This window comes from Symphalangus syndactylus, chromosome 9 (genome assembly GCF_028878055.3).
Source record: "Symphalangus syndactylus isolate Jambi chromosome 9, NHGRI_mSymSyn1-v2.1_pri, whole genome shotgun sequence".
NCBI classification, from domain to species: domain Eukaryota; kingdom Metazoa; phylum Chordata; class Mammalia; order Primates; family Hylobatidae; genus Symphalangus; species Symphalangus syndactylus.
Window position 1 is genome coordinate 23,801,416 of NC_072431.2, and position 19,222 is coordinate 23,820,637.

At 38.8% G+C, this 19,222-nt stretch overlaps 1 long non-coding RNA gene across 1 annotated transcript in view; it reads left to right on the top strand.

The window, feature by feature from the left end:
* Window positions 1-18,221, top strand: part of LOC129489259 (uncharacterized) — a 65,885-nt gene extending 47,664 nt beyond the window's left edge. Inside the window, exon 3 of the long non-coding RNA XR_010122457.1 lies at window positions 18,038-18,221. This is a non-coding gene — a long non-coding RNA (uncharacterized lncRNA). The remainder of the gene's footprint in view (window positions 1-18,037) is intronic.
* Window positions 18,222-19,222: the final 1,001 nt, after the last annotated feature.

Here is a 19,222-nt window from a genome sequence, read left to right on the forward strand (position 1 = left end):
TGATTGGATTTCATCTTATTATGTATTATTATTATTTTGTGGTGACCGTAGGTGGTTCCTTCTCTTTGATCATTTGTTTTTCTTATAATGAAACCCTAGTGATGTTTCTTGGACAAAGAAATCTTTAAGAAGGCATTGCATTAATTTAACAAATATTTACTGTGTGTTGAGCACTCTTCTAGGTTCTTAGGATACAGCAGTGAACAAAACAGAGAAAGCTCTCTGTCTTCGTGGACCTTGCAGTCTGTCTGGGTGAGCTGGACAATAAACAATAAATGTAATAATAAAGTGTATAATGGGTAGGAGGTGATAAAAGAGAAAACAGAGGAGTAAAGAACAGCAGGAATGTAAGAAGAGGTGTGTGAGTTGCAATTTCAAGCAGGGTGGTTAGGGTAGGCCTCACTGAGACAGTGACTCTTGAGCAAAGGCTTGCAGGAGATGAGGGAGTCAGCCACATAGGGATCTAAGGTGAGAGAATTTTTGGCAAAAGTCACAGTAGGGCCAATGCCCTAATGAAGGAACTTGCTAGGCCTGATTAAAGAACAACAAAGAGACCAATATGACCGGAATGGAGTGAGGCAGAGAGGAGGTTCAAGATCTTATGCAGAGTCTTGAAGACCATAACGGAATTTTGTATTTTATTCAGAGTGAGATGAGAAGCGGATGAGTGATATAATATGACATATTTCAAAGGAGTCCTTTGGCTGTTGTGGTGAAAATAGAAAGGGTGGTCAAAACTGGAAACAGGAAAGGCTGTTGAAATAATTCAAGAAAGGGATTTTCGTGGCTTGGACCAGGGTAGTAATAGTAGAGAAGGGAAGAAAAGGTTGGATTCTGCCTATCTTGTGAAGGTAAAACCAATATGATTTGCTAGTGGATTTGATATGGTAGGTTAAAAAAGGAGTAAAAACTCACAGATTTTTGGTTTGAGCCACTGGGAGGTTGGAACTACCATTGACTGGGATGGGGAATGCTATGGGTAGGACAGATTTGATGGAATAAAATCAGGAAGCTCAGTTTTGAAGCTGTGGACCTTGAGATAACTAATAGATATTCAAGTGGGGATATCAAGCAGACGATTGGATACATGAGTCCTAAGTTCAGGACTGAAGGCTGTGTTGAAGATGTAAATTTGACAGTCATTGAATCACAGCTGGGATTTAAAGCCAAGACTGGATGAAAACCTGTAGATATAGTTATTGAACCTTGGGACCCTCTAACATTAAAGAGGTCATTTCTTGATATGACCAAGCAACCTGTGTTTGATTAGTATCAACTGAGGTTTGATCCATATCAATAGCAAAACATAGCAGAGATTTTTGTACTATTCATTATTGACTAAAGGTTAAGCCAAGTATATGTTCAATGAAATCCTTCTGTAATTTCAATAAGTAAAATTGCAAGTAAATGATAAAAATTCTTTGAAAATAGTATTTGATAATAGCTAAAGAAAAGAACGTCTCATATAGAAACACATGTTCTGTGCTTAGCTTCATTTCACATAGTACTTAACATTTTAGGTTCATCAGAGAAATATATTAGATGTGTATTATATACCTTGACCTTTAGAACTCATTGTCCAAATGTTACACAGGTTCATAGATGCAATTACAGCATTATACTGTCTCTGATATTTGATAGGTTTTGCAAAAAGAGCTGGTAGTTAACAAAACCTTAATTATTTGTACCATATAATTATACTGAAGGCATGGACTGTCTTTTTTGGGGGGAGCAGCAGGGAAGTATGTGTGATCTATATACAGCTCCCTGATTTGATCATGTTGAGCATGTTTGAAGGACAGCCCAGCATATTCTGGAGAAAGCAGGCAGGCCTTGAAAACAGCTTAACAATTAAAATTTTTCTTCTTTTAAAAGTTCTCTGAAGCCCATCAATACTTGGCATAGCAGCTTCGAAGACCCCTCTGCTCTCCTATGGATTGGTTTAGGGTTTCCACACCATGGTTTTACTCATTCCTTCTGCTTAGGAACATTCATTTAAAGATTTAAAATTAGCTGCTTCTACTACTGTCAACTGAAGACTTTATATACAAGTAACTTTATCATGTAGATCATAGCAACATGATAAAGGCAAACCACAGAGATAGAAATGGAGGGGAAGGCATTTTCATTCATAAAATTCCTTTGGAGTCATGATTAAAAATTTTATCCTGTTAAAATTCAGACCAAAGACAGTAGTCAACTACTGCCCAGCCACATGTGTTCCAAGCATGAATGAATGTTAAAAATTTTATCCTGTTAAAATTCAGACCAAAGACAGTAGTCAACTACTGCCCAGCCACATGTGTTCCATACTGAATAAATGTTAGAGCTAAATTCCTCATTGGTTTGAAGATTATAAGCTTAATTTCTATGGTTACTTTTGCCTTTACCCTGTCTTATGAACTGAATTGTGTCATCCCCAAATTCATATAAGGAAACCCTAACCCACAGTGTGACTGTATTTAGAGATAGGGCCTAGAAGGAAGTAATAAAGGTTGAATGAGGTCACGAAGGTGCGGGGCTACTTCAATAGGATTAGTGTAATTAGAAGAAGAATAGACACCAGAGAGGTCTCTCTCTTTACAGAGAAGAGGTCATGCGATGACACAGTGAGCAGGCAGCCACCTACCAGCCGGGAAGAGAGGCCTCACCAGAAACCAACTCTGGTGGCACCTTGATCTTGGACTTCTAGCTTCTAGAACTGTGAGAATAAAACAAACAAACAAAAAAAACCAAAAAACAAAAAACTCTGTTGCTTAAACCACGCAGTCTGTGTTATGTTATTATGGTGACCCAACCAGGCAAATACACCTGCTTTATTTTTCTTTGCAATACTTACTACCACATGACCTGTGAGTTTATACATATATATGGCATGTAAGTTGGGACTTTTTGGTTTGTTGCTGTGCTATTGCCTTGCAGGTAGTAGGCATGCAATGAATTTTTGTTGAATAAACAAATTAAATGGGCTTGCCTAGGGAGAGAGATAATAAACAAAGAAAACACCACATTTCTTGGGGTGTGGTGTCTGACCCACATAATTACATTTACCATACAATTGATGTAGCTATTTCATCTCCTCTCCTGTCCTTTTCTAATCTCATCTTCCTCATCAGATTGTGCGGTCTTTGAGGGATAATACCTATCTTTATTTGGGGTCTCCTGGAAGTAGATCCTGAGACAAAGATTCCAGATGCAGGGAGTATCTGTAGAGGAATAGGGAGGTGATTAAAGGAAGGAAAGGGAGCCAATAAAAATTGTAGTAATAAGCCAGCCACCACCATGGGCAACTGGAGCTTAATCCTGTGGTGACACTCTGGGAAAGGATAAAAGTCAAATGTAGAAATGATCTTTCCTAATGGGTGAGGGAGCTGGGGCAGTCATTCACTGACTTTTGAGAGAGTCATTGTCCTGTTACTATAGGCAACAGGGTCTGCCACAGCTCCAGAAAGTCACCAGGTACAGAGATACTGACCCTGGCAGCTGGAAACCTGCTCCTAAAATGCAAGCATCCCAGGAACATGGGTGGGGCTTAAGGTCTCTGCTGTAGCACTCATCCATCTGTCTGCATAACTTAGCAGCACCCAAAAGTTTATTGACACAATATGAAGTATCAGGTCTTTCCTGCTGGTGGGGCTTAGAAAACAATACCCCAAACTAAGGGCCTCAGAAGCAGAAGTTTTTCTTGGACCTTCTCCTGCTCCTGCCTGCCTGTCTCTCAGTCCTATTCTTCCCCAAGGCTACCTATAGAAACTAGAATCCCTCTTCTCCAACGCAGGCATAGAAACCAGAACCCCTTTTTCCCAAAGCCAGCCATAAAAACTGAAAATATTACTCTAACTTTTCCTCTGCCTTTCTGTGTAAAAACTGGCCATAAACAAATTATCTGACCTACCTCGTTTGACTGTAGGTGATAAGACCCTCAATCTAGAGAGGGTCCTATCCCACACCCAGAAGGAAGGAATGCTGCTCAGAGAGGCCAAGATGAATCCGAACAGACAGGCTTTGCTGCGTTTTCCCTCTCAGTCTATTAGCTTTAGACCATACCCCTTTTGTCCAATCATATTTCTACATGGCTGTCTATATTTTGTTGAACTTAACTGTAAAAATGGATGATTTCCCCTGTATCTTTGGGTCTTCATTCTGAAGTTTCCTGTGTATACACATTAAATAAATCTGTATGCCTTTTTTTCCAATTAATTTGTCTTTTCTTTTGAGATGGAGTCTCGCTCTGTCACCCAGACTGGAGTGCAGAGGCATGATCTGGGCTCACTGCAACCTCCGCCTCCTGGGTTCAAGCGATTCTCTTGCCTCAGCCTCCTGAGTATCTGGGATTACAGGTATGTGGCACCATGGTTGGCTAATTTTTTGTATTTTTAGTAGAGATGGGGTTTCACCGTGTTAGGCAGGATGGTCTCCATCTCCTGACCTTGTGGTCTGCCTGCCTCGGCCTCCCAAAGTGCTAGGATTACAGGCATGAGCCACCATGCCCAGCATAATTTGTCTTTTTGAGTTGATTTTTCAGCGATGCTTCAGAGGGCAAAGGGTCAATTTTCCCTTGGTCCCTACACTGGACCTTTAGCATTAAAAAGCAATGAAAACAGACTTAAGAAATTCACAAAACCACTTCATCTTATATTTTTATCCACATATGGAAAATGTATTCCAATTATCTACAAATATCCATGAGATAGATGGGGTGTGCTGATGTCCAAGTTAATGGTGATGGGATCAAACTTCTGGGCCGTGTGGCCTTGGTTTGACCTCCCGTTTAGGTATTGATGTTTTCTCTTAAGCTCAGTTCTGGCGTTGTTTCAACCCTGGATGTCATTCGATACGAGGTTTTACAAAAAACTCCACCTCCTTTAATTTATTTTTTCTTGGCTGAAGCTTTTAAAAAATGTTAATCTATACATCCTCCTCCACAATTACATTTGCCAGAGGAGTAGGAGCCAAACAATTAAATTCCCCATAGGTGCTGGGTGTAATAATTCCTCATGAATCAGAAGATTAAGCATGGCAACAACAAATGGAACAAGATGGTCTAAGCTCTGTTTTTCCTACAGAATAGCAAATGGTTGCAAATCAAAAGGCAGTTCTCCTTAATTACCACCGTATGAGGCAGTAGGCTAAAAGCAGGCTCATTTGGTAATGTTTTCTGTGTGGCTACGGTATGTGCACACAGTGCAGGCCTTTATGCACTGTCTAATAGACAATATTATATACTAGGGCATTGCTGACATTCATTTTATGTGGAGATACAACTGGTATGCCCAGGACACTGGCCTCCAAGCTGTGTGTGCACTGAACTAAAGGAACAGTTTTGCTTGCTCAAGCCAGGCAAAGCTATTTGTACTTAAACACATTCTTCACTGCTTATAACATGCTGTACTAGGTGACAGTCCGTGAGCAGGACAGGCTGCAGTCATGGGCTGTGATCTCAGGGAGTCCTGCAAGCTATAGCTTGTGGCAAGCTTCACCAAGTTGACACATTTTCTCTCTCTCTTTACCCTAGAATCAGCTACCCTGCTGATCTGGAGGCCTTTGGGGACATGAACTCTTGTAGCAGGAGTCAAAGAACTGGTGTAAGAAAACGAATAGCAGAGCCATAGTGTTTTATCCCCTCTCTGCACTCCCCAAATTAGACTGCTTGTTTATTGAAATTGGTCAAACAGTTTAATTAGCATTCCATGTTTGTTATTTCTTTAATCAAGGTTTCAAACAGAACAAGGCAACAAGCCAGGCCAGTAATGAGTCTCCTCCACCTACTCTTAAGTTAAATACTTGCTGAGATTCCCATTGGTTTCCCAGAGACATCTCATCACTGATGTACTTTCACTTATCATCAGGGTTATTGAGCACTGTTCATAAATGTGTGCTAATTGGCAGTAGGTGATGTATATATTTATGTAAATTTACAGTTATATATAGGTACCCATAAAACATGCTTTTTTTTAAGTGAGAGAAATTGAGTATTTTTCTGATGGAATTTGAGAGATTGTGAGGGCCATCTATGAGGAAAAATGATTCTCAAGATATACTGACTCATGTTTGAAAACCCATAAATTAACCTTCGTCCTTTTGTAAAGTTCATATGAGACATAAGAAATTTTTTTAATTAATAAAAATTCTCTGAAAAAGGGCTTAAATGTCTAATTACTTGGGTTCCTATAATAAGTTGAGGTATTTTTAAAAGAAATGTCAAAGGTCAGGCAAATGGCTTTCACCATTTTGTTTCATCCAAAATACTGCCCTGCTTTTAGCTGCAAATGTAGATGACTTAGGCAGTGTTAAAGAAATTATGCAAATCCTAATTGCAAACAGTTTTCCTTTTAGCTTTTTTACATTTAGACTAACTGTAGTAATTATTTGAAAACCTTTTCAAATCTTACACTTAATAAAAGGAAATTTTATGCAAACAATGAAAGAGAATTTCAAAGCAGTAAGTGAGGGTGATGCTGGTTTGCCTTCAGGGGCTAGTTAAGCTAGAGGAGTTTATTTCTGATCTCCATACTTTCAGTATCATGATCTACCGAGGTCTTGGCAGCTCTACAGAGAATAGCAAAGGGAGCAAAGACTAGTTCCTACTAACGTATTTGAGGTACAGGTGTGAAGGAGGATGGGTCACATTCCACTGAGAGGCTTATGTGGCCATTTCCCCAGCTTTGTAGGTGTACTAGGCAAAATAGAATAGTGGCTAAGAAGGATTACAGAAACTGGAGTCAGACTTCTTGCATCCAGATCCCAGGTCTGCACTTTGCTGCTGTGTGACCTCACCTCTCTAAACCTCAGTTTCCTCATCTGTACAATGTGGATAATATTAATACCTGCCTCATATGACTGGAGGATTTAGTGTGTTCATACATATGAAGGGAAGCCCTTATAACAGTGCCTGGTATAAAGCAAGGGCTATGCGCCCACTGTTATTACAAGGGCTATTACTTTTAAAATGTGAACTAGGCCAAGTGCAGTGGCTCCCACCTCTAAGCCGACGCGGGAGGCTTTGGGAAGTAGAAGCAGGAGGATTGCTTGAGGCCAGGCCAGGAGGTCAAGACCAGCATGGGCAACATAGCAAGACCTTGTCTCTACAAATACATTTTAAAAAGTTAGAGGGGCAGTAATGTGTGGCTTCAGAGCCAGGTTGTTCTGGGTACAGTGACAGGCTCCCCATCATGGGCTGTGTGACTTTGGGACAAATTACTTAAACTCTGTAAGCCTCTATTGTCTTCAACTGTAAAATGAAGATAATAATAAAATTCACTTCACAACTTCTTATGAGGCCTCAATCATCCTGTGAGGATTAAATGAGATTAAGCATGTGGAAAATATTTGGCATTAGCATCTGGCACACAGTACCAGGTAATGGAGAGTAGGGTCTCTCAACCTCATCACTAGGAACATTTTGGGTCAGATAATTCGTTGTTTGGGGGCTATTGTAGTCCTGTGCACTATAGGATGTTTAGTAACATCCCTGTCCTCAATCCACTAGATGCCAGTAGCATCCCTCCTCCTCCCCACTGCCACCCCAGCTGTCACAACCAAACATATCTCCAGGGATTGCCAAGTGTCTCCTAGGAGTAGGGGAAATTTGCCCTTGGTTGAGAATGAACACTATAGTAAGGGTAAGGCTGAGGGAGAGGAAGTATATTGGGAAACAAGACCAGACACGTGTGATTTTCCTCTTTGATGAAGCTAGCCTGTTGTCAATGGGAAGATGAAAGGGAAGGGATAAAGTCAGAGGAAGTAACTATTGTGTCCAGTTCCTCCTAAATCCTGGTGGTGGGGCGGGGGCTCTTTAGAGGCCTGTAGTTACAGAGTCTAGGGATTCTTCAGGTGCTTCAGAGCTCTATGTCTTTCACTAGCTTTCCTCCCAATTGATGGGAGCCTCTTGAACCCCACTCCCTTGGTCTCAGACAGCAACCCTTGTTAGAGGAAGGCCTGTGAAATAAGACCTGTATCTTTTGTTTGAATTAACAAAGCACATTGCAGGAGTGAAATTGCTAGCCTCAGTCTTAAATCTTGGAAGCAGGTAAGGAAATCAGGGCTATGTCTTACATTTCAGCCTGTTTTTATTTGGTCTTGCTTCCTCTTATTAATGGGCCTTTCTGGTTATTCCAACTGAAATGAAGATAAAATGATTTAAGGATTAGAATGGCAGGAAACAGAGTAAAATGGTTTTGCCATATATTCAACAAATATTAATCGGAGTTTATCATAGGCCAGGCACTCTTCAGAAGGTTTGGGATACATCGGGGGACAAAACGGGTAAAAACACCCCCCTCCTTCATAAAAATTAGCTAATCAAATGTTTGGAGTAGTAATAGCCCTATTGAACAAGGATGTGCATATGGGCTAAGATTGATCTCAAACCCTATTGACTCCAATTTCCTGTTTCACATCCATTCTGCTACCAATTTTCCTTCTCTCCAGACTTCCTGCCCTTAATTTGCTGTACTATGGAACAGAAATGCAATAGGTGAGCTGAATATAGCTTTATGAATGTAACTCTTAATCTTCTTTCTGTCAGTTGTAGGCTTGAAAGATGAAAAAGAGCCATCCTATCTTGATCAAAAGAGATCAAAAGAGATGTTTGCTCCCAGGTTAAAAGCCTGGTCTTTATGCCGTAGGCTCCAGGCTCTATGATTCTCACAATCACAGTTTTGGGGATGACAAATACTAGTGAACCCTCCCCCTTTCCCACCTTTGTTGCACAGCACATATAGGTGAGCCACCCCTTGGATTGTTTTCTGCCCAGACTTTCTCTGCTACAGTGTCTCTATGGCCACATAAAAAGTTTTGACAGAACAAAATGCAACTCCAGTTAACAGGCCAAACTCCGAGGCTAGGATTCTAGATATGTTGGCACATTAGTCCCAAGGAATAGCACATATTCTTGTGGAGAATGCTCCATTATTTTGGATCAAAAGGTTGTCTACTTCTCTGTGAGCTAGGTATTGAATATAAGTGGGAGCTAGATTGAAAAAGAAAAAGATGATTATGAAACAGAACTTAGGCCATCACTAGACCTCCTGTTTGTAGGAACAGTTCCTGGGGATTCATCATCAGTGTGCCAAGCAGTTATGGGTTGCATTTCAAAAGAAACTTAAGGCAGGAGACATACTTGGACCCCAAGTTTAGGGGTGGAAAGAAACAAGAGACTAACAGGTGTTTGATTTTGTGTTGCTTTCCAGCTTCTTGGCTTTTTACTTTGGCATTTATTTTATGGCAATATTTACCTACCGTAATGTGTAACCTACTATGGAGAGTTTTCCTTTTTAAACTCATATAGAACACTGAATTAAAAGGTATTAATGAAATTTTTCATTCCATATTGCCCCTGACATACAAAGCACAGTTTCTACCATCAAAAGGGTTATTAGCTGGCTTGGAAAAATTTGAAAATCATACTGAGACATAGATTTATAGTTCTGTAAGTCAGTTTAAAAATATTATGGGGTCTTCGCATGTTCTCACTCATAGGTGGGAATTGAACAATGAGAACACTCGGACACAAGGTGGGGAACATCACACACCGGGGCCTGTCGTGGGGTGGGGGGAGGGGGGAGGGATAGCATTAGGAGATATGCCTAATGTAAATTATGAGTTAATGGGTGCAGCAAACCAACATGGCACATGTATGCATATGTAACAAACCTGCACATTGTGCACATGTACCCTAGAACTTAAAGTATAAAAAAAAATTCATCATCTAAAATAAATTACGTAGTCTTGCAGTCTTAGCATCTAGTAATTAACCACATATGGCCATTCAAGTAGTCATTGAACTTGGTCCACAAATGTGCAATACTTGGGATTATTTCCTGCAAACTTAATTAAGGGAAAGCAAGTTTAGACAGTCTGTAGAGGAGGAAAATGTGTATCTTCTGAGCCTTTTTTGTTCTGTGACTCATCTAATATTTCTTCTCCTGAATCTTTAAGAAGTCAAGCTTTACTTAGCTCTCTGCAGCAAAGCCAAGTGGTCTAGGTAAAGCTTATATAAGATGATAGGCCGTGGTGAGTAGAGAGGGTATAAAGGGTTGTGCTCCCTGTGGGGAAGGGGCAAGTCACATTTTCAAGCGAAACAGAAATTTGCTGCAGTAATTACCCTTTATCATTAATGACAGGCAATTGCCATAGCAACTGGCTGCCACCTGTCTCTCACATACCAGCTCTGCATGCCCTGAAACAAAATAGGAGCACATTGCCTAGTCAGTTGTGGAGCCACAAGTCTGAAGTAGGGATGGAACTCTGTATCGATATTAAGATTCAGCTAGTGCCATGCATGGTTCTTTGTGTTCGTGGAATAGTAAATAACAACACAATGTAAGAAAAATGATTTTTTTAAAGAAAACAAATGAACAGTGACCCAGGATATTGTAACGGTTAAAAGTACAGCTCTGAGTTAGAAGAAAGCAGAGTTTCAACCCTAGCTTCTCCACTTACTGGCTGAGTGACCCTGGACAAATGGCTTAACCTCCCTAAGCATCATGAGGTCAAACTCATAGGCTGTTGAAAGGATTAAGCTGGATAATGTTTGTTAAGCACTTAGCCCAAAGTGAGCACTCTATCAGTGGTAGCCGGAAATGTTCGCTGCCTGGCAGCAAGGTGCACTGGGCACATGGCAAGGGCACGATACATAGTTCTTGTTGACTTAGTGAATTAGAACACTAGTAACCATTACTCAGGGAATTCAGGTCTCCAAGTTACATGCTGTACAAGCTCTCTACTTCACTTTTTATGTATGTAGGTGCACAGAAGCATATAGAGACAGCCTTTCAGTGATGTAATTTTGATTTTCTCCACATTTTAGAAATGTGTACTCAATACCAAAGAGTTCAGCAGGTCATTTACTCTTTCTAATGACACTCTATATAGACAAATCTCAGTGACAGCTGAAATTAGTTTTTCTTTTGAATCTCCTTGATTATGTCTCCAACCTCTTTAGCACTCTTCTTACCCCCTGAGTCTTGGCACTGTGCTAAGGCCAATTAGAGACGTTAACCACTCGGTGCCTACAGTAGAGGCATTTTTTTTTTTTTTTGTCATCAGGGTGGTGAGAACATGCCAGATTTTCTTTTTCTTTGACCTCTATGCCAAAGAAAATGTTTAGTAACTAGGACTGGTGTTATAAGTTGTTCACACCCCTTTCCCTAATATTTATCATATGATGGTAAAATAAATTAGGATTTGTCCAATCCTAAACTGTATTGCAGCACATAATCTAAAAATCATAGACATTTAGCTAATAATTGTCTGAATGCTATTCTAGACATCAATCCCCTATACCAGAACTAGGGTCATCTTTGGTACCTCCTTTTCCATCATCCAGCATATTTGAATTGTGAGATTGTCCCCTCTTAAATAGCCTTCTGCTCTCTGGTCTTCTGTTTGAATTCACTGCTTTTTCTTAGTCCAGGCCTTACTGTCTCTCCCCTGAATTGCTACAACAGCCCACTAGCTGGTCTTTTCCTCTGCTGTTCATTTTCCACACTTCAGTCAGCATGATTTTATAAAATGCTAATGTAATCATGTTACTAAAAAAGAAGTTTTAGTGGGTTTTCATAACCTCCATGATAAAGATCTTCAGCCATCTGCTTCTGCTCACCTTTCTAGTCACATCTTCTGAAGTGATGACTTTTCTCCAGGGATACCAGCCTACACCAGTCCATTCCATGCCCTTGTTTTCGTCTAGGCTTTCTTCTACGTGAAACACCTTCATTCTTACTCACTTTTCCAAGTCCTACACAGGCGTTATCTTCTGTTTGAAGATTTTCCATTTACCTATTCTCTAAATACCTCCCTCCTTTGTTACAGTTCACAGGTTGATCATAATTCCATTGTCTTAAACAATATTTAATTCTTCCCTATTAGACTACTTGTGTCTTACGGTAAGGTCTGGGTCTCACTCATTTACGATACCCTTAGTGTCTGATAACATAGTAAGTCCTTGAAATTTTATTGATGTAAAACACATTTGTAACATTTCTATAAATAACATGGTCTTTTTGTGTATTGTGCTGAAAAAGGAACTTTATTGGAACCATATTTTTCTATCATTCATGGATTACCACACAGGATTCACAGAATTGTTGGCTCGTTGCATCCTACTTTGAAAAATAAGTGATGATATAGTTCTCTGCCTCTCATAAGTAAGATTATTTTTAATACCTGATAAATACAAAAACTGCTCACATAATGTTAAAAAAAATTAGGATATAAAATCATATATTTATAATAACCAAACTTAGTAAAAAAAAAACACCAACAAGAATATATTATAAAGCTTAGAAGAAAAGATATACAATATCACTGGTGTTTACTTGCGGGTGGAAGGATTATGGATAATTTTTATTTTCTTGTATGTTTTTGCATATTCCAAATTCTTTACAAAGACCATGTATTTTATAATTAGAACAAATTTGTTCACAGTAATTGGGGTGGATTTTATTTTTCTTCAGAAGGCTTAGCTAAATTTGCTCACTCTTGTTACTTAGCAAAGAAGGTAGGGAATTGATTATTTAGCCATCTTCTAAACACTTTCCCTTTGCCATAGGATTTAAAGTTAACTCAGGAAGGTAGGCTGAAGTCACTATTTCCACTAGATGTCACCAAACTACTGGCAATAGTAGCTCAAACGCTCTGTGCATATTCAGTTTTTAGAAACATTTAAACCCCTTTATTCAGTATTCCTCGTTATCACACAAAGCATTTAAAATTTGAAGAATTAGCAAGAAAATGCATATTACATAAGGTTCTGCCCCTTTATATAACAAGTGAAGGCTTATACGGATCCTTTGACTTTATGTAATCCATAGTTTATTAGCTTCTTAAGATAAATGTGAGGAGAAAATTAATATCAGGGGCCCTGTTTAAAATGTTTAAAAATTATTTCCAGATGATTTTCAGCTCTCCTTTTATATAATACATGGAGCAAAAAAAGGACAGAATCCTGCAACTCCTTTCTGAACAATATTTTTTAGCCTAATGTAGCTTTCATCATTGAATGTCTTTTAGTCATGGTTAATGAATAAAAATCTCTTCTAGTATTGGGACGATTTTCAGGACATTTTAATTTATTATGGTAAAGCTGTTTATAGTTCATTTTATATGTCAGAAAGCAAAGCAAATAACTTTTCCTTGAGGATGAAATAGGTTTCTTTTCTCTAATCTAACAAAGGGCAGCTAAGAGAGCCATGTTTCTTTAAATGTATGAACCTGTTTACCATGTAGATTAAAAACTGGTCTTTTTTTTCTGATTGGCTCAGTTAATAACTAGAGTGAGGGGTTAGAGGAAGCTTGTTTCCAATCATTTTGGCATACCAATGAAAATGATTGGCCAGTCAAAAGACATTTAAATTAGGCAGTGGGCTCTTGCAAAGAAATCTTCGTACTATATTCTACATTATTGCTGTCTACTGTGGTGTTTGGTTTTTTAAGATGTGTGGTACTATTTTTCTTAAACTTCACATGGGACAAGCCATAACACAACAGTTTGTAAACAAAAATCTGACTAAATTTTTTAGATTGTTTCTTTTTCTAAAATGTTTTATTTTCAATTGCTACCCTTTCAAAATAGCAGATGCTATTAAATAATTCCTGTTCACAGGATTTATGATTAAAATGCCTAACTTTAAATTTCTTCTGTCCTTTTAGATGGCTGTTATAACATATTCTCAGTGTAAAAACTCAAAAATAATAGAGAGCATTACAGATGATAACCATGGGTTTACTTATGAGAAAATAGTCACTCTTCGTTCAGAAACAATGAAGACCAAACCAAATCAGCAAGCTCCCGTCAGCATCCACATATCTTAGGTAATTTCTGCAACATTTTTAAACAGAGGAAGATAAATGACATTGATCATCACATTTCAAATGTTATCAACCCAAAACAAATCAATCTGCATTGCATCAGGTATCTTAACTTCCATGAACTAGAGAATATTAGGGTTGCCATTATAAATCTCATCTTACTTTGCTGGTGGAAAAACCATAAATTATAAGCACTATATAGATACCATGGAAGGCAGAATAACTTCAGTATTATGGGATTTTAGCTTCTGCAAGTATTCATCAGTTACAACCTGAAATTTCTGTGGTTTGTGTCCTAAACACTGTTTTGCTTGTACAATTCCATCATATAAAGAAATCAGATCTGTGTTAGATCCTCTTACAATATTGTAGTATGTAATTGCAATTGAGTTCTGCTGCCCCAAGCATCTCCTTCAAATTTCTTTACCTGAATCTTTCATATGAAATATTCATCTGAGTCACTCTGATATGGTGACAAGCCTCAATTGTGAAGTGGAAAAGCCATTTTTGGATGTTCCTTTCCAGATATCCAGATTTGCTTCTTCATAGTACTTGAAAGATGAATAGCCTCCATCAGCTACATACAAGGCCTGATCAGCTCCCCCCTCGACACGTTTTAATGTGTTATTATTCAATGCCTTCCTTTTCTGTGGCCACAAAAACTCCTCTATTTTAACTCCAAAGCATAGTGCATTTATTCCAATTATGTTATTTTTGTATTCACCATCTCTTTGCTGCAAATTATTATTGCAACTGTAGGTGGAGACAGGATTTTTACTGGTCGGCTCTCATCCATGAAATTACTTAGGCTCCTTAGAGTCTAAAACTGCAGCTTCACATGTTTTGAAATAAAAGTTCATTTTAAGGTGGGTTAATTTCTTTAAAGTTATCTGTGGTAATTTTGCTGCAGTTGTTTAACTTCCTGTGTTTTAATGAATGCTCCAGGGCAAACTTGATGTGAGGGGTTAGTTTTTAGAAATAAAAGGTATTATTATCCACTCAATTTGGTAAAAAAAGAAGTCCGGCACTAAATTTTATATTATGGTTTGCTTTGGGAATCAGCCATGAAAATTTGCTCAGCTCATTGCTAAAGGATATTGAAACACATTTCTCGCCGACATGGTGTCATCTGTAGTGTGGACAGAGCCTTCACGCTGACAAATACTGCATGAATGCCTGTTGGAGCCAGTAGGCACTCCTGATGATTAACTATAAAAATGCTTTTGACTCTGGTTGCTGACAGGAATGACAATGCTTTGGCCAGACTGGCCTCCTTCTGGACACCAAAGGATGTTCCAGTCTTGGTTTTACCATCTGGTTTCAATACAAGCCAGGAGCAATGAATAGATGTCTTTTAAAGAGGCAGCAATATACTAACTATTCTGGCTGTATAATCTTTCTTTGATAAGTGAAAAAAGTGTACTTAGGCCTGGAGAACAACACAACGGCTTCTGAAATTCTGATTTTTAGTACAGATAAAGGTGTTTTGAGCATCTCATAAGGCAAGGGGATCTGATGGTATGAGTCCCAAATAAACCTTATGTGGAAAAGACAGTTAAATGCATGAGCTTGTATTATGGCGTTGGTTTAGTGTCTGAAGGAAGACCAAGCATGCATTTTATAGGAAACATGTCCTTCTAAGCAAATCTAAATCTATCTAGTCAGTGGGTACAAGAATTCTTAGCCTTGTAAATCATAGTGAAAGCAGCAACAATGATATTTATGGATGCTTTATAATTTCCAAAAGGCATTTAACTGGATTGTTTCCTTTGATCTTCACAAAAATCTTGAACAATAGGACAAATAGATATTTTTATACCTTCAATTTACATACAAGGAAAAAGTCAGAGAGATGAAATAACTTATTCAAGGTCACAGAGCAAGTGTCAGGGAACAGGGGTTGGGTGGGGGGAGTGAAGGAACGCTAACTCTGGGAACTTGTCGCCAAAGCCAGTGTACTTTCTACTACCTCACACTGCCGCATTTCCTTCCAGCAGCATTCTTGTGGTACAAAGACAGTTAGAGTGATTCCATGACTACAAATTCAAGAATATAATATTGCCTTATTCTTCATGTTACTTGCCATCATTTTATATAGAATGGTTTTTATATCTGAGTCTCAAATACCGTGGACTATTTGTTTTACCAATATGATGATGAGAACTTGAATTGTGTAGGTATATGGCATAGACTAGAATTGATTTGGGTGTGAAAGTGTGGAGAATGCCTGGTGCATTGGGGTCTTGAAAGGGCTTATTTGTAGAGTAGTGTTGCCTGAACAATGCTTGGGACAAATCTCAACATTTCTCTGTCCCAGAGTTGCCTCTTTTCTTATTCCCGTCTGTTATATCTTACATCTTTAATGTAAACTGAATGGTACTTTCATAAAAAGGAGAGAGTAATGATAAAGGCAAAGCTATCTGAGCAAAAATGTTTTCTCTGATGAGACATTTGGCTAATATCTGGGTTAAATGATTTCCTGATTATTACTATAAAAATAAAGCAGGGGCATAATGAAAACACTGGAATCCCAGCCAATAGTGAACTGAAACTGACATATACTGCCCTAATTTGTTGAACCATAATTAGACCTCTCTAGAATATTCTTTTAAAACTTAGCTATGGTAGGGGATAAAAGTAATATCTTTTTCCTCACCCACCACAAGGCTTATGGCTGAGAGGCCTCTATAACCAAAGATGGGTTAATGAGAGAAAAGCGTACACATTTATTTAATATAAGCTTCATGTGATACAAGTGCCTTCAGAAACGAAGACCCAAAGAAACAGGAAACCTGGTGCATTTTTATGGATAGTCATGCAAAAGTGTGATTGGAGGATGAAGGATAAGACCTAATAATAATAAACTGGAGGGAATTATCGAGGCCTGTTCAGATTCTTTCATGTGTCTCTGTGTCTTCAGGCATTTATTTCCTCTTGGTATAAGGAGGACCCCTTTGGAATGGGGGTCTCATGATCTACTTCAGGAGAAGATCAGCTAGGTTTTATGGCTTGCACTGGGGGAGAAGAGAGGAGGGGGAGTCCAGTTTCTATGCCCCATTTCAGGGGAGGGCGCACAGGAGGTCAGAGAGACTGTCCTGCTTCTGCTGTTTTCCTAAATGCCAAGGTGCTAGATTTTGGAGTACCCTATCCTGAACCCTGTCGCTACACAGAGAATCAAAGTTTCTCAAAGCCTGTTTGAATGTTGTCAAGTGTAGATTTACATGTATACATCATAATATAATATACACACAGATATACATACGTATTTACTTATATTTATGTGTTTTTAGATTGCAAAGCAAAGCAAATCTGGGGTAAGCGTTAAAGTGTTTTTTGAGCAAGTTGAATCAAAATATAATTTTCTTTTAACTCAAGTCTCTGCTGTTTAAAATGGGCATTTTTATTTGCCAGTTTTAAGATGTTGCATCTGAAGAAAGCCTCATTCCCTCTGGAGGTCACAGACAATAACTGGCCCCCTGTGATTTGGAGGAGTTTAGCCTCTCAAGCAATTGCCTTTATAGTCAAAAACAAGTTGAGTGTCTGAAATAAAAAGAGTCATTTTAAAGAGATTCTTCTAAACTTGTTGGGAAGTCTTGATACAGAGCAACATTTACTCCTCTCTTGGGGAGCAGAGAGGGAGGATGGGGACCTGTCTCACAGCCGAATCACCTGGACAGAGCCAGGAGACCTGTCTGGTGACAGACACCAAAGCCTAGTCTCTCTCACATCTGCATTTCTCTAACCAGATCAGGGAACTCATTGAATCTCTTCTTGTGGCTGACAGTCTGTAAAACCTGATCTCTTCATCTGTGGCACTAGGTTAACAGTTGGGCTCCTTGGGCCTCCTTCTCACTGTGAAATCTCACCTTTAGCCACCTTCACCACCCCACGGTTTCCTGACTATGTCAGTCATTCCTGATCTGATCACCAGTTCTGATCACTTGGTGATACTGTTCTGCTCTCTTGTAACACTCACTGCATTTTCTCTTTATGCAAATCCTTCCCATCTTTTAGAGAACAGGTTTTGCTGTCAATGAGACCTTGGTTGGAGTCCCACTTATTTTGCTTACCAACTATGACCTTGGGAAAAATACCCTCTACGTCAGTAAATGAGAATAATAATACGTAACTATTGGGTTGTTTTGAAGATTGAATAAAATAATTCTTGTAAAGTATTTAGTATAATTAACACATAGTAAATAATCAGTGAATGTTTTTATTTCAGAACTAAGGTTAAACCATGACTACTCCTTGAGGCCTTCCCTGGAGATTCAGGCTCATAGAGTCCTTCTTTCTCTGAATTCTAAAGTACTTATGGAAGATTCAGCAGATAATTTTTAATGAATTAAATTTTAATACATCAAATTACTTAATAATAATATTTAATAAAATTTTCAGTGTTCTCCAGAGTTGTTACATATGTGTTAGTTTTTTTCCCTGATTATACATGTGTGTTAGTTTTCTTTCCCTGATTACACTATAAATTCATTGAGATTATGAATCATTATTTATTTATTTTTTGGAAACAGAGTCTTGCTCTATCACCCAGGCTGGAGCACAGTGGCATGATCATGACTCACTGCAGCTTTGACCTCCCAGGCTCAAGCCATTTTCCTGCCTCAATCTCCAGAGTAGCTGGGACTACAGGTGTGTGCAATCATACCTGGCTAATTCTTTAAACTTTTGGTAGAGATAGAGTCTCCCTATGTTGCCCAGGCTGGTCTCAAACTCTCAGGCTCAACGAATCCTCCCACCTCAGCCTCCCAAAGTGCTGGGATTACAGGCGTGAGCCACCACACCCAGGTGAATCATGATTTATATTTTCACTATATGCTTTGTAACAAATATGCTGGTATATAATCATGTTTCCAACAGATTATTGTTGGCTATTTAAACAGACACAGGAATGTGCCATAGGAATATGTCATAGGAATATGTGAGCTAGCAGGCCAATTCAGATGCACAGAGATAGAGATTGGGGGTAAAGATGCGGTGAGGGTAGAGAGGGAAAGAGAAGGAAAATGATTTACCACCTGTATTTTGTAACAGGCATTCTGCTAAGTCATCTAATATATTACTCCCAACAACTATACCCTATTTTATATAAGACAAAAGTGATGCGATAGCATCCCTGTTTTCTCATCTGAGGCTCAGGATAGTTGGGTAATTGGAAACCATTCTGAGAAAAGCTGGATATAGAACTATATCCTGAACTATACAAACCAAAACTACATGAACTGGCAGTCAAGCTTAAGAGCTTCTCTTTACTAGCATCATTTGTCTTTTAGCTCTGCATACTCCTTTCTTGGGCTTGGCTTCTGGGTCTCAGTTGCAAAATGAACAGATGGTTCTTGAATTTTCCCTGCTGACCTTGAAGAACTTTCTGAGGGCTGCCTTCTTCAAACCTTCA